We start from the raw sequence: 14,869 nt of genomic DNA, 5'->3' as shown, positions 1-14,869 counted from the left end.
CTACATTATGATTTTTGTTTTATTCCATAAGCAAAAATAAAATATTTTAAGTGAAAAAGCAGGAAAAAGAACCTTTTCCTTATGCACATTAGTGCCCTATGAGAGCACCTTTATATTGCTGTGTGTATATCTTGCTTATTTGCCTGCTTTAGTTTGTAATATTCTTTTTAGCAGAAACTGGTTGGTCTTTCTTTTTATCAAAAGCTCTTAAAACAATGCCTAGCATGTAGCATAAACTTAATAAATTCTTATAGACTTAAATATTTGTGGAAGAGTAATGATATGAATACATATTTCATTCAGGAAATAAAGGAATGGAAAGAGAGAATGAGTTTGTATTATAATCAATTAGTAAATAAGTCAATAAGTATCAATTAAGGGCCTACTATGTGTCTTCATTGCTCAGGATAATAAAAAGGCAATATTCAATCCTTTATCCTTTAGGATGCCACAGACTAATAGGGGTGACAACTTTTAAACACATATGTACAATAACGGGTAACTTAGAGATCCTCAGCAGGAGGAAGCCATTAACACATAAGGGGAATGGGGAAGTCTTCTTGTCCAAGGGAGGAAATGCTGGGATTTACAGGATGCAAGAGAAGTGAGAAAACAGAGATGTGGAGAATATTCTAGGCATGCGAGACAGCCCATGAAAATACCTGGAAGCTGGAGATGGAGTGTCTCAAGGAAGGAACAGAAAGGAAATCAGCAACACTGGCCTGAAGAATATGTGGGATGGGGTAAGGCAGATGAAGCCCAGAAAATGAGAATGGGGTCAGGTGGCAAAAGGATGATTTTATATCTGATCCCGGAGGGGATAGGGAACCACTGGAGCTTATCAAATAAGGGGGTAACAGAGTAATGTCCATATTGTTTGAAGAATAATTTGACAGCTGATTGAAAGACACACTGGCAAGGGGAGAGACACTTTGCGGCAGGCAGGCTCACCACAGGGCTGTTGGATTGTCTAACTGTGAGAAAAGGAGGACCTGGACCCAGGTGGTAACAATGTCAGATGAGAAAAGGTACAGATGAGAGATTTTTCCAAAGACGAAAAGGTCTTAGCAATAGCTTTGGCATTGGGGGGATGGTAAGAGTTAATGAGGAGGCCAGGATCATTCCTGGGTTGGGAGCTTGGAGAACCTGGAAGGATGAGAGGACAGACTAATGAATAAAGAATGTGTTTCTGCTGGATGTGAAATATTAAGAGAAATGGAGGAAGCTCTTCTGTGATTTTGTCATAGTCTCTGTGGGATATTTTATGTAACAGTAGATAAGGGAAAGAATTTTACAGCATGTGGAATCTTTACACTGATCAGAACCAGTAAAAAAAAAAAAACCTTCTTTCAATGCCCTGGGAGATGATTGAATTAAGAAATGCTCTTAAGAACTGCAAAATCTTCATGTAATAAATAAACAAGAATGTGTGGAAAGGTAGTGTGGTAAAGTCTTTAGAATATTGGTTTTGCATTCAAGGAGACTGGAGTTCAAATCCTGCTTTTGACACTTAAAAGCTATGGGACAGTGAAAAATGCCAAGATCATCATTTACATTTAGGCTTTGACCTTGATATAATTCTGTTTTGAAGAATACACTGGTGATGAGGAGTCTTGCATTGGGTAATTTTTAAATTTTATCCCCTTAGTTAATTTATAGCATCAACACTTCATGAATATGGTGCAGGGAAGGGTATATCAGCTCTGGAATTAGAAACCCTGGAATCAAATTTGGCTTCTTCTGCTTTATCCCTCTGTGATCTTGACTAAGTCACTCTACTTCCCTTGGCCTTGCTTCAGTCATCTTTGGAATAAGAGAATTGAACAAATGGCCTGTGAAGTCCTTCACAGCTTAATCAAAGATCCATCCAATTCCTGCACCTAGAGAGAAAAACAGCTTTCAAAGACTACAGTGGTCTATTGACATAAAAGAGAAATAGAATTAGAGTTGTCCTTCAAAAGCAACATTTTGGCCTCTATGGTGCTAATGGGACCAACATACTTAATTCTTCTATTCATACTCCAGCTAATCACTTGGTCCTACATACAGAAAATCATGCAAAGGACACACATTTTCACTGACCATTTTGTTCATGCAAGAATGGACAAATTATTCCATAATTAAGAAGAGTATATTCTTATAACTTGAAGGAAAAAATTAAAGAATCTGGTGTTTGGGGCAGCTTGGTTGTGCAGTGGAGAGAGTGCTGGCCTGAAACACAGAAAATTCATCTACCTGAGTTCAAATGTCACTTCAGACACTGGCTGTGTGACTCTGGGCAAGTCATTTACCTCAGTTTTCTCATCTTTAAAATGATCTGGAGAAGAAAATGACAAACCACTCCATTATCTTTCCAACAAAACCCCACATAGTGTCATGGAGAGTTGGACTGGACTGAAATGGCCAAACAGCAACATTCTGATATTGGGTTTTTTTTGCAGGTAGAAAAGCATCATTTTGGAGACATCAGATACTAAAACTGAGCTACAGTGATAGCAAGGTACTATGATAAATATTTTCCTCAAAAAACTTTTTTTTTTTCCAGTTGTTGCCCTCCTCCTTTGATATGTAAAGTTACTAAGGTTTCAAGGCAGGAAGAATCTCTGACGTGCTAGTTTGATTACTCTAGGCCCATCAGACTTCTATGAGCCTCAGTTTCCTAATCTGTAAAAAAGGCACAGTAGTACGCTTAGCACCTGCCAAGTTGGTGTTACTGGCATGCTCAACAGAGATGCTGTACAAAAAATGCATTGAAAAAATTTAGGGGCGCCCAGGTAGCACAGCGAGTAAGAGCACTGGCTCCAGTGTTGAGAAGACCTGGAGATCTAATCCTGGGCTCAGACACTTAGCACTCACCCAGAAACACCTGGCTGTGTAACCTTGAGCAAGTTACTTAACCCCAATTGCTTAGGGGTGGCCAGGTGGCTCAGCGAGTAAGAGCACTGGCTCCAGTGTTGGGATGACCTGGATCAAATCCAGGCTCAGATACTCAGTACCACACCCAGAAATAACTGGCCATGTAACCTTGAGCAAGTTACTTAACCCCGATTGCTTTAATAAAAAGAAAAAAAATTAACAGAAATAGTTTTCATATTCATCATCATGAAATGAATAGATGAGGGTTTTTTTTTTATTTCTAAGCCACACACCTGAGGATGAAGAACAAAATGGGAGAATGTGTAATGATTTGTGAGTCTGTAAAATAATTTTCTTCTTTCCCTTCTTCTCTCCCTTCCCTTTTTTTCCTTTATTTATTTTCCTTTCTTGTCCAGAAAGACAGAGTTCACATCCTGCCTGTAGCATTTTCCTGTTGGGGGACTCTGAATGAGTCATTTTCACAACAAGTGGCCTAGGAAATTTTCTGTGTAAGATGAAAAAAAGAGGCACTACATATATTGTTAAATCGAGTTTCCTCATCTGGGAGTTCCTTATACTAATAAAATCAGAGGGCTAGTCCTTTCTCTTCATCATAATTAAGGAGCCTTGATGTATTTCTTCAATCACACAAAAATAATGGGATCATTTCATTCCATGAATGAAGCCTGTCTCATTCTCTGACATCTCTAGGATGATAACTTGACATTTAAGCATCTGCTATTGGCCATGTCTAATTGCTTTGGGAATGTCCTTCCTTTCTTCACTGGGGCACAATTTCAGAACAAGTATTTATGAACTCCCATCACATTCCACAGTCTATTTATTTCTGAGAGGAACTAGCAGTATTGAATAGAAGTAGTCCAGGGGCCACTGTTGTGTTTGTTGAACATCAAGGATTCTACGATGATATTTGACCTGCAAAGTATAGTCATCTTAGTGTGAGGGTGGGGGTAGGACGACGGTTAGGGTTTCCATCAGAGTTGAGTGTATTTGCTACAAACTGAGAAGACTGTAGCTGAGGTGCTCCCTCTATATCAGGCCTTTTCTGAGCTTCTGCCCTCAGTGATTGCTCTCCCTCCTGATATATCTTTGTATTTTCCTGCGTACACTGCTCTGATCAGACCACTTTATTAATACTGTCTTCAGTTCTGAGGACCATGGTCCATGGAATTGCAAGTTCAGTCTGTCAAAAAGAGAGTCACCAGGTTGGAAAGGTCTTGAGTGTGTGTCATCACTAACACTGGAAGAAGCTTTGGATGGTTAGTTTGGAGAAGAGAAGACTCAGAACAGTCATGAAAGCTGTACGCAAGTATTTGAATGACCATTATGCAAAGGAGGAACCATCATATTCTCCTTAGCACTAGAAGGAAGAAGTAGGAGGAAGGAGGAGAAGTTGCAATGATGATAATTCAGGCTTATCAGGAGAAAACCAACCAACCACACTTTTGTTAGTGACTGTAGCTGTTTCAAAAGGGAGTGGGCTGCCTTGGGAAATGATGATTTTTTCCCTGTCTTCAAGCCGAGGCTGAATGGTGCCTCATCAAGCACATTGCAGGAGGAATCTCAGGTTCCTTCTAATGTTTAAATTCTGTAATACTCTATGAATCAGGGAGGATGGGTCCACCTGACTACCAACATCCTTGATTGCCATTCCTATATATGGGTTACTAAGTAGAAGCTTTGGGGTCATGTTTCTGGCCACTTATAATTCACTGTAAATTGGTTCACATAGTAAGACAGAAGACATGTTCTTATTGGCTGTGGAGACAGAAGGGCTAATTACTCAGTGAGTATAAAAAAGGAGGAGTAACATGCTCCTTCCCCTTTCTTCTCCTCCCAGCTTGGGGCTATGGAAATAGTACAACTTCCTAAAAACTGGATAGGGAAGAATAAATCATCCCTTCTCTCCACCCTGGCTGCCATGTGATCTTGAGCACCTGACACAAAATCATATGTCTCAGCTGGGCAAGTCTTAATCTGAGTATTGGCAGCATCTTTGGTGATTCTCCTCCTGACTGCAGACAGAGCACCAGCACTGAAATGGACATATGTGTAGGACTGGAGGTAAAATGGTGAGTTTAGATGATTGTGGAGGGATCATTAGTTGGCTAGTAGCAGGAAGGGAAAAAAATGGAGTAGAAGACCAGGTACTAGAGAATAATCACCACCACTCCACCACGCCCAAACTTGGCTGTTTTACTAGTATGCCAGGGTCTGATCATGTATCAGGAATGACTTGAGAAATGTAGTGTCAAGGTAAGCATTTTTGCATTTCAGTCACATGTTCAATGTGAGTCTTTGTTCTTTTGTATTCTTTTATTTATATGAATAAATTACCTTTACATTATCTTAGTTAGATTGCAAGTTAAATACTTCTTTTTTCCATTTTGGGGATCTACACATTTAAGCCCTAATTTATGTGTTAAGCAATCCCCTCCTTCTCCCCAGGCTATGGGATAAGAGACTGGGGAGCTCAAGAGTGTGAAGGAGAACTGAATCTTCCTAATTAGAGACAGGACCCTTTAGGAATGAACCTTATGTAAACCACTTTCCTAGTTACAGAAGATGGAATAGCATATTACCAGAGTTCTTATGAGCCCAATTGAGCAGTCCCTTAATGTTAGATTTGCATGTAGTTTATATTTACTTATCTACCATCCTTGAGTTACAAGAAGACAAGTGTTTGGAGGTCAGAGAATGTTTCTTTTTTTGTCTCTGTTTTGCTAGCATCCAGCATAAGATATTGTCCTTGGCAGAGGATTAATTGATTCTTGTGGAACTAAACTAGATTGAATTTTGTCTCTCCTATAGGAGCATTGCCTTGGATGTCTTATATTTTACCATAGTTCTTTTCCTGTTCAACTTCTTGCCATGCTTAAGCTAGGGTTGCAAGACTTCCCTCCTGTCTCCCCCTAATCTCTTTCCAGGTTTACGTTATCCCCCATAGATTGTTTCCTTTGGTGATTTCTGCATCACCTTGGAAAATTTTAGGTGATTTTAATTTCTGAAACAAGCTTTTGCCTCTTTCATAATTCTCCATGCTTCTTTTTTTTTAAGCAATTGGGGTTAAGTAACTTGCTAAAGGTTGCACGGCCAGTTGTTTCTGGGTGTGGTGCTAAGTATCTGAGCCTGGATTTGATCCCAGGTCATCCCGAATCTGGGGCCAGTGCTCTTACTCATTGTGCTACCTGGCTGCCCCCTCCATGATTCTTGAAACATGGGCTACCTTACCTCTCTTCACCTCTAAATTCCTGCAATGGTGTTGATGGAAAACATGAACTGAAATGAACTGAATATTCCTACTCTGATCTTGTGTTATAAGAATGGAAATTTAACATCTTCTCTGCTCCTAGGCCCTTTGAAAGGCTTAAGTGCACCCGGAGCCTGTGGGAGGATTGGTTTTTGGCAATGCTTTTTGATTGGGCAGTGGGTCAAGAGGGTTGTTACATTCTCTGAGCCAGGAGAAGACTACATAAACTCTGATGTGAGGCTTTGATTTGGGGCTCACTTTGAGAAGATTTGTGTTATTTGACAAGATGAGACTCTGGGCAGCCATTGAGCCCCCTGGCTTTGAAAACCCAGATATTGATGCTTCCCTCTCTGGTAACTGTGACTATGTATGGACGTAATGGTCAGACAGTTGGAGCTCTGTCTGCTTGAAATGTTTCTTTGTCTTCTTGTAACTTCTGCTAGTAACCTCTGTATACTCTGAAGTTCAGGGTGCTGACTTTTTCCCCTGAACTAGGTAAATGATATGTTTGATTAAAGCAAGTTTTTTTTTAACCCATTTTGAGTTTCTTTTCTTTAGAAGAGCAAATTTAAGAACCTGTGTTGGCAGCCACTCTGGGGATGCTGGGGTGCTTGCTGTTACATCTTGCCACAGTAGAATGGTAACAACATCTTCCTGGTACTAGATGCCAACCATGGGTTTGGGTGTTATTTTGATTGAGTGGCAATTCAGAGTGATATACTATTTCGAGCTAGTATTGGTCTGATCAGCCAAAGTCTGACACATTAAAACTTAACTCTAGCATAGTGATGTCATTTTGGTCCTCTTCAAGACACTCAGATATTATCCCCCTAACTGTAGCATCTGTCCCCCATATCATTCTTATTATGTGTCTTTCTTTGTTTCTTTTTGAATCAGCCTAATAAAGAGTAACTAAAGGAAAAGATGATCTTTCCTGGGTTTCCCAGGAAACTGGGATCTCTGTATAGTGATGTGAGCATAAAGGGAAGGAACTGGGAAGCTGATATGGTTCAGTTGGGTAAAACTAACTATTAACTAGACTGTTTTCATCTAAGACACAAGCTCTCAAAATCTACTTAATTCTATTTTCAAGAGGCAATAGTTATGGAATAAGGTAGTATATTCAAAACTAGTTTTAAAAAGTTTTATTTCAAATAAACTGTCTGTCTGTCTACATATTCATATACCTCAGTTTAAGAATCCCTGACTTATAATGACATTGGAATTTTATTTTCTATGAACTCCCATGATAGGTAGGTAGCACAAAGAATAGAGTGCTTGGCCTATAGTCAAGAAGACATGAATTCAAATCTAGCTGTAGATACTCTCTGTGTGATCCTGCGTAAGTCATTTAACCTTTTTCTCTCAGTTTCCTCAACTATAAAATCAGGATAATAACAACCCATAGATAATATTTGTAGAAAGTGCTTAGCACAATGCCTGGCCCATAGTAGAAGCTATCTAAATGCTTATTCCCTTACTTCCCCTTATCCCCTTAGGTTCTATAACAGTCATATGCATGTGGCATGATACCTTGCCTTTCCACAGATCAGAAAATTCTTTACTTTGTATGTACATTGTATTTATGTGGATTCTCTCAATAGAATATAAACTTATTGAGTGGCTGGACAATTCAATTTTATTTTTTTTCTTTGTATTTCCAGTGACATAATTTCTGACATAAAGTAAGAACTTAATAAATGCTTGTTAAATAGAATGGAATCTAATACTTGCCAATAGTTCATCACATTTTGCAATATTCAGACATAGGAAATTATATTAACACATTGTGTGTGTTTGTATGTGTGCTCACGCATGCATACACACCAGGACACTGCTTTGGTGGTTGTTGTCCTTTGTTCTTGAAGAATACCAAAATGATATCAGTATGTTGGGGTCAAGGTACAATGTGTCTGACTGTGGCTGATCAAACCAAGAGAAGCTCAGAAGCTTCTACCACAGGTCAGGCATAGTCTGCATTTGGTGTGGAGACATCTCTAAATTTGTGCATCTCACTTTTCTTTTGAGCTGGTGCATATCTGCCCTGATCATAGAACATAACACCTTTTTTGGTGTGGGCACACCATGTTGGGCATTTCTGTGCCAGTGTCTCCCATGTCTCACAACTGATTCTAAAGTTCTTTAGAGAGACCTTAAGAGTGACCTTGTATTTGTTGTGAAGCATTGAGTTTGGTGAGTTTTCTGGAAAAATATTCTTTTAGGCAAATGTACATTTGTCATTTGAACAACATGGCCAATCCATCAGAGGTGCCCTCTCTGCCGTTGTAAAGCCATGCATAAGCAGCTTTCCAGAGGACTGCTGTTGTGAACAACTTTTAAGGTTCTGATTACACAGTATAGTGAACAATCCATTCCATAATAAATCAAATCAAAACATTCACAGTAAATCAACATACAGCATTCACAATATTATAGCTTATCACAGAAAATCAAAATACAGAATTCATACCAACTTATCACAGAAAATGGCCATATAGTTTCCACTACAGTGATCATAAAGTTTTAAACAATAAACAAACATTTAGTAACTCAAGCATTCATAAAATCCTTAATTCAATCACAAAGTACAATAGTCAAAGTTTTCCAATCATGGGGCATACTAGGTTATGAAGTCAATTATTTATTCAGTCATCAATCACTAAGTACAATCATTTAGTCAATCAGTCATCTTTTATCATTCATTATTCAATCATCAGAAAATACACAAGTCCTCCACACCTAGGTCACTAGTAAATTACAATTTCTCAGTCAGTACACAATATCCAAGTAAAATTTTCTTTCTCTCTTTTTTTTAAAGCAATTGGGGTTAAGTAACTTGTTCAAAGTTACATGGCCTGTTATTTCTGGGTGTGGTACTAAGTATATGAGCCCCGATTCGATCCCCGGGTCATCCCGACACTGGGGCCAGTGCTCTCACTAACTGTTCTACCTGGCCGCCCCAAGTAAAGTTTTCTTTCATCTTGACTTGGGGCCTGTTCTCAGATTCCCTGGATCCTCTTCCATCGTTCCAAATCCTACTGGATTCACCAAACTGTCACCTAGGTTCAAAGGCAGACAGCTCCCAGCTCCTTGTCCAGATGTCTGTGTAGTTCCTGCTCCACATTGGAGCTCACAGTGTCCAGTCCATCTCACATCCTTCATAGTGTCTGTTCCCCAGAAGTCAAGGCTTAAGAAAGCCACCATCAGGTTCATACAAAGTACCAGCATCAGTCATACTTCCTCAATCTTTGGCAGCTCTGGCTGGCCCATGGAAATCCTTAGCAGCCTCAGCAGCTCCTGCTGGCCCTTGGCTCTGATTGGCTCTTAGAAATGCGTGGTACCTCTGGCTGGCCCTTGGACTCATCAGAAGTTTCAGCTGTTTTCCAGAATCAAAATCCCTTCATCCAGGTTCTCCAAATCAAAATCCTTCTCTCCAGCCTGCAGGAGACCTTTCCTCTTCAGCCTCCTCTAATCCTCTTCAGCCTCCCTGGCTCCTCTTCAACCTCCTATGGCAGCAGCTTCTGCCTCCACAAAGTCTCCTTCAAGAAGATCTAAATCTCCCTCTCTGGGGCTTTTCTTATATACACATAGCATTAGCTTCCTGTTTCAGCCAACCCCTTCCTGTTATGTCAGCAACAGGAGACAGGAGTTCACACCTTCTGTTTCCCCAACAGAGTCTTGATCAGTTACTTTGCCAAGACAAAGGGATCTTCCAATTCAAAGTGCATTACCATTACAGCAGTCAACTCTGAATGCTTGGCAGTTCAGCTTGAGATGAAACTCATAATATTTTTATCCTGCCAGGTGATCTTCAGAATCTTCTTAAGATAATTTAAATGGCAATGATTCTGTTTTCTGGTATGGTACCGGTATGGTGCCCAGCTGTCCCAGGCATACAACAATGAGGTCAGCACAGTGGCTCTGTAGACCTTCACTTTCATAGGCAATCTAATATCTCTTCACTCCCCTGCTGTCCCCTGGAGCCTCTACAACACTGAGATAGCTCTGACAATGTGTGCATCAACTTCCATCATCTATGCACATCCCTGAAAAGGATACTGTGAAAGCAAGTGAATTATCCACATTACTGGGACAACCTACATAAAGGAGAATCAAGGAGATAAATACTGAGCATTTAGAAACAAAGACAGTTACGTGGCACAGTGGATAGGGTGCCCAGTCAGGAGTTAGGAAGACTCATCTTATTGAGTTCAAATCTGACCTTAAACACTTCCTAGCTGTGTTTCCTAGCTGAACAAGTCACTGTACCCTGTTTGCCTGTGTTTCCTCATCTATAAAATGAGCTGGGGAAGGCAATGGTAAACCACTCCAGTATATTAGCCAAGAGAACCCCAAATGGGGTCATGAAGAGTCAGACACAACAGAAAACCACTGAACAACAAGTCAGAAACAAACGGCACAGACACTTTGAGATATCCAAAAAAACCTCCTATAGAAGGTTGCACTTAAGTTGAATTTTAAAGGAATCCAGAGTTTCAAATTTGGGAGGGAGAACACTCTAGGCATGGGAAACAGCTGGAGAAAAGACATAGAGATGAGAGATGGAGGATTATGTTTTCAGAAAAGCAAAGAAGTCAGTATGCTCAACTGTATATTTCATTGAAAGGAGTAGTATCCCCAAATACCAATAATCCAAGCCTTACCTTCTAGATCAAGGAAGGAATGAAATGGGCTGGGCATTTGTTTGTGTTTTTCTTCATATTATTTTTTGGAAGGCAATTGGGGTTAATTAACTTGCCCAAGGTTACACGGCTATTTTTTTTTTTTTGTGGGGGTGTTAAGTGTCTAAGGCTGGAACCGAACTCAGGTCCTCTCATCTCAGGGGCCGGAGCTTTATTCACTGAGCCACCTAGCCGCCCCATGTTTTTCTTCATCTTACCAGCAGCAGCTCAGTGTGTTGACACCTGAAAAGATCACTCTTAAGATCATAGATTTTGAACAGGAAGAAACTTTGCAGGTCATATAGCTCATGACCCTTCTTTTCCAAATAGGGTTCTTCCTTGCAAGACCTGATCAAGGTCACAGAAGTAATAAATGCAGAGCTAAGATTCATCTACGTCTGAAGAAAACCAATTCATACCTTCTACCCCAGAGCAGGACACTGCTTTAGTGGATATCCCAAGCAGAATGACCAACTATCACTTTCTCTTGAAAGATCAGTTTACCTTTCTATAGAAATAGAAAGGCATGCTAACTTTCCCATCTTTTGTGCTCAGGAGCTCCCAGCCTTCAATTATCATCTATTGTATGGAAGTGTATTGAGTTAGAAACTGGCTCCCATTTTAAACTTCATTTAGTCAGACCCCAAAACCAGCTTTCTATAGGCTGATGATACAGTGAATGTCAATTGTCATAACTTTTCCTTCACTAAAAGAGGTTATTTTCTTCAAGAATTAAATGTTGGGGGAATGAGAATTTCTAGAATTTTCTATTTTCTTCTTCTCTTATTAAAATCAAGAGACTGTAATTTTCCAAGTTCCCATTTTAAACACCTCAAGTATATTTCCAAGTTCATAAACTACTTAAAATGCAGAGAGCTGCAGTTTGGGATTAATTTTATCATCATAAATTATAATTTCCCAGCTTTAAGAAAAAAATGAAATATTAAGGGGCTCAAAAGCACTGGAAACATTATGAATACAATGTTTGTGGTAAGTTTCCCACAGTAAATTATTCAACAACATATGGCCTAGATTTTGATGAAAATACTTCCTCTGGCACCTTAAAGATCCCTGATTTCATTGGCATTGGTACTCATTCCATCAACAGAGATCACAGACACCTTAATGAGCAGGTTTTGTTGATGTTAGAAAAAAAAACAGCTTTGGTGGCCTACCCTCTGAGATTCTTTGATCAGGTTTTCAGAGGCAAGACTGTTACAGATATATAGATAGACTGACAGCTAGATACATAGTTGGATTACAGATAGCTAGCTACATAGATCAATAGACAGATACATAGATAGAATACTTAATAAATGGTATGTGATTGGCACTGCTAAGCACTCAAAATACAAATATAAGCAGTGATATCTCACACAATAATAGGGAAAGACAATATATAAAAGGGAGTTAAAAGGTGGGGGGGGAGAGGGAAAACAAATTTATTAAGCAGATGTTAATTTCCAAGCATTATGCTAAATGCTATTATTACACCCATGTTACAGTTGAGGAAATTGTAGTTGAGAGAATTAATTGACTTGTGCAGGGTCACACAGATAGAACATGTCTGAGGCTGGATTTGAACTTAGTCCTTCCTGATTCTTCCCACTGTGCCATTTATCTGCCTTTAGGTGGGTACCTGGCATGGAGGCATGACAAAGGAAGTTCTGTGGATATGAGTTATCCATGCAGTAGGAAGAAGTTTTTTTAACCTTGGTCTTCACTTTAAGTTGGTTGTTCTCAGAGGACCTAGCCATCAGAACGTGAGTCCTCAGTGGTAAAGGGTACTTCCAATGTGAGAAACAGTGCAGGGGTGGGGTGAGTTTCCAGGGTGAAGAGGAAGATAGCCAGGAGATGATGTGGAGGTCTGGGATCTAGATCAATGAGGTAACATCTCATAAATCAGAGTCCAAGTCCCAGGAATGAAGTCCAAGTTTGGGGGTGGGGGTAGACAAGGAGTGACAACTCCTATTGGAACAGCAGCTAGAGCGACACATTTTACCTTTAAAAGTGGTGTGTTTAAAAGGCGAATGGGTCCACAGATACATAGATTCACATACCCTTTTCAGAAGCACCAGCACAGTTCATTTGATTACAATGCTAGATTTGCAAGTGAAGGGGATTTGAAGGAGGGGATGGCAAGGGAGGGTGGCAAAGCTGCTACAAGAAGAGGGCCAGGGAGCTAAGCGAAGCATGCATGGAGTTAACTCTATGTGGAGTAGGCAGCCAAAACAAACATCTGTCAGATCACGGGGGCCCCAGAGTGGGAGTTTCAGGGGAGAAAGGGTTAAATTTTCTGGGGCTCGGTTTGTCATCCCCTTAGCAAAGCTGTTAGAGGGATGAATAGTGAGTGAATGGAAGATCCCCTACTTCAAGAAGGATTAGGGTAAGCACTGATCACCTTTTACCACCCCAAGGTGAGTGAAGAGTGCCTTTCCTTATACACACACTAAGGAGCACCTTCCACTTAGACTTTGTGAGGCAGGAAATGTAACCAGAAAACCTTTGTCATTTTTCCTATCAATTCCTTTCATGCAGCCACTGGCCTTGCAAATTGTGATTGTTTACTTTCATACACCATCAAAAGGACAAGAGAAGAACTGGAGGAAGGCATGAATAAGGATCTCTCTTCAAGGTCTTCTCCTCTCATTGATATATGCATTAGATTATTTCTTGGGACCTTTTCAGTGACTGAGTCAGTTATTTATAAGTGAAATAATTATGGAAGAGTTAGGCATTAAGATGTTAGTACTATATAAAAACTGCACAGCAGAGGACAAAGGAAAACATACAAGGAAACAAAGAAAAGATGGACAGATCTCAACACTGCATTGTATTTAATATATAGGGTTTCTTGAAATAGCAATTTATTGCTATATATTTTGAATCCTCTCTTAAATTCTGCTGTGCCGATGATATTTCTTTACTTTTCTTATTTTATATTTGTTTTAATACTTTTTTAAAATAAAAAATTTAAAAATCATTTTAGTAGTAAATATCTCTAAGTTATATAGAGCAGTGATTTGAAAGTAACATCTGTTTAGATTAAGCAAAGAGGAGATGTTTAAGATATCAAAGATGTGGTCTAAAAAGAAAAAAAAAAGAGGACAAAAGGCATTTTTAAAAATTATTTAGAAAAATACAGTTATTTTTATTAGAGATGCACTTTTGAGACATATATGAGTACTAGGGATCCCTAAAGATCTGGAAAAAATGCTGTTCTATGGAAGAGGAATTAGATTTGTCTTGTTTGGATCCAGAAGAGAGAACCTGGAACAATTGAGGAAATGTCCAGGTAGCTCAATTTTAGCTTGATTTCAGTTGGAAGAATTCCTAAAATCAGATCCAAACAATTCAAACAACTAAGCCTAACAAAATAGAATGTGTATTGCCTTGCAAGGCAGTGCATCTCCTTCTTTTAAGGTCTTTTTGCAGGAACTAGATGACTACTTGTGTGTCTGCAACAGAGGATAATCTTTTCCTGGATGCATTGGACTAGATGGTTTCCATGGCCTTGGAATTGTACAGTGGAAATTGGAATTGCCATTGTGATTTTGTGACAGTTTCTGAGAGGGAATACTTTGAGATATGATGTGGCAGACAAGGACACAGATGCAATTTTGGATTGCATTGAGATGTCAATCGGTCATAGATAAAACACTGACAAATCTGCAATGTTGACATATTCTATGCATGGAATAACTAATCAACGAACAAGATTTTGTTCCAAGCATGGCATTAGGCAGTAGGTATGTGAAGAAAGTGAAACAAAGATGAGCTTAAGGGACTTCTATTCTCTTGGGCAAGTCAATGCCTTACTGGTCTCAAGTAACATGAACATGATGGACTATTATATTCAATTCATGAGTCTCCAAAGAGCAGTGGATAGAGAGGCAGACCTGGAGTGAGAAAGAATTGAGTTTGAGTCATAGTATATCTGTGACTGCATAAGCAATGTGTATATTGGGCAACTCTTTAAGTGTCATAGAAGGGGTGAATAAATAGCTTTGGAGGGAGATTCCTCACCTGGGAGTACCCTATACCAATGAAGCCATAGGTC

Source organism: Petaurus breviceps, unplaced genomic scaffold (assembly GCF_028583685.1).
Source record: "Petaurus breviceps papuanus isolate PSGF00001 unplaced genomic scaffold, PetGlider_PUasm1.0 139, whole genome shotgun sequence".
Lineage (NCBI taxonomy): Eukaryota > Metazoa > Chordata > Mammalia > Diprotodontia > Petauridae > Petaurus > Petaurus breviceps.
The sequence above is the reverse complement of the archived record's forward strand: the minus strand, read 5'-3'. Positions refer to the sequence as shown.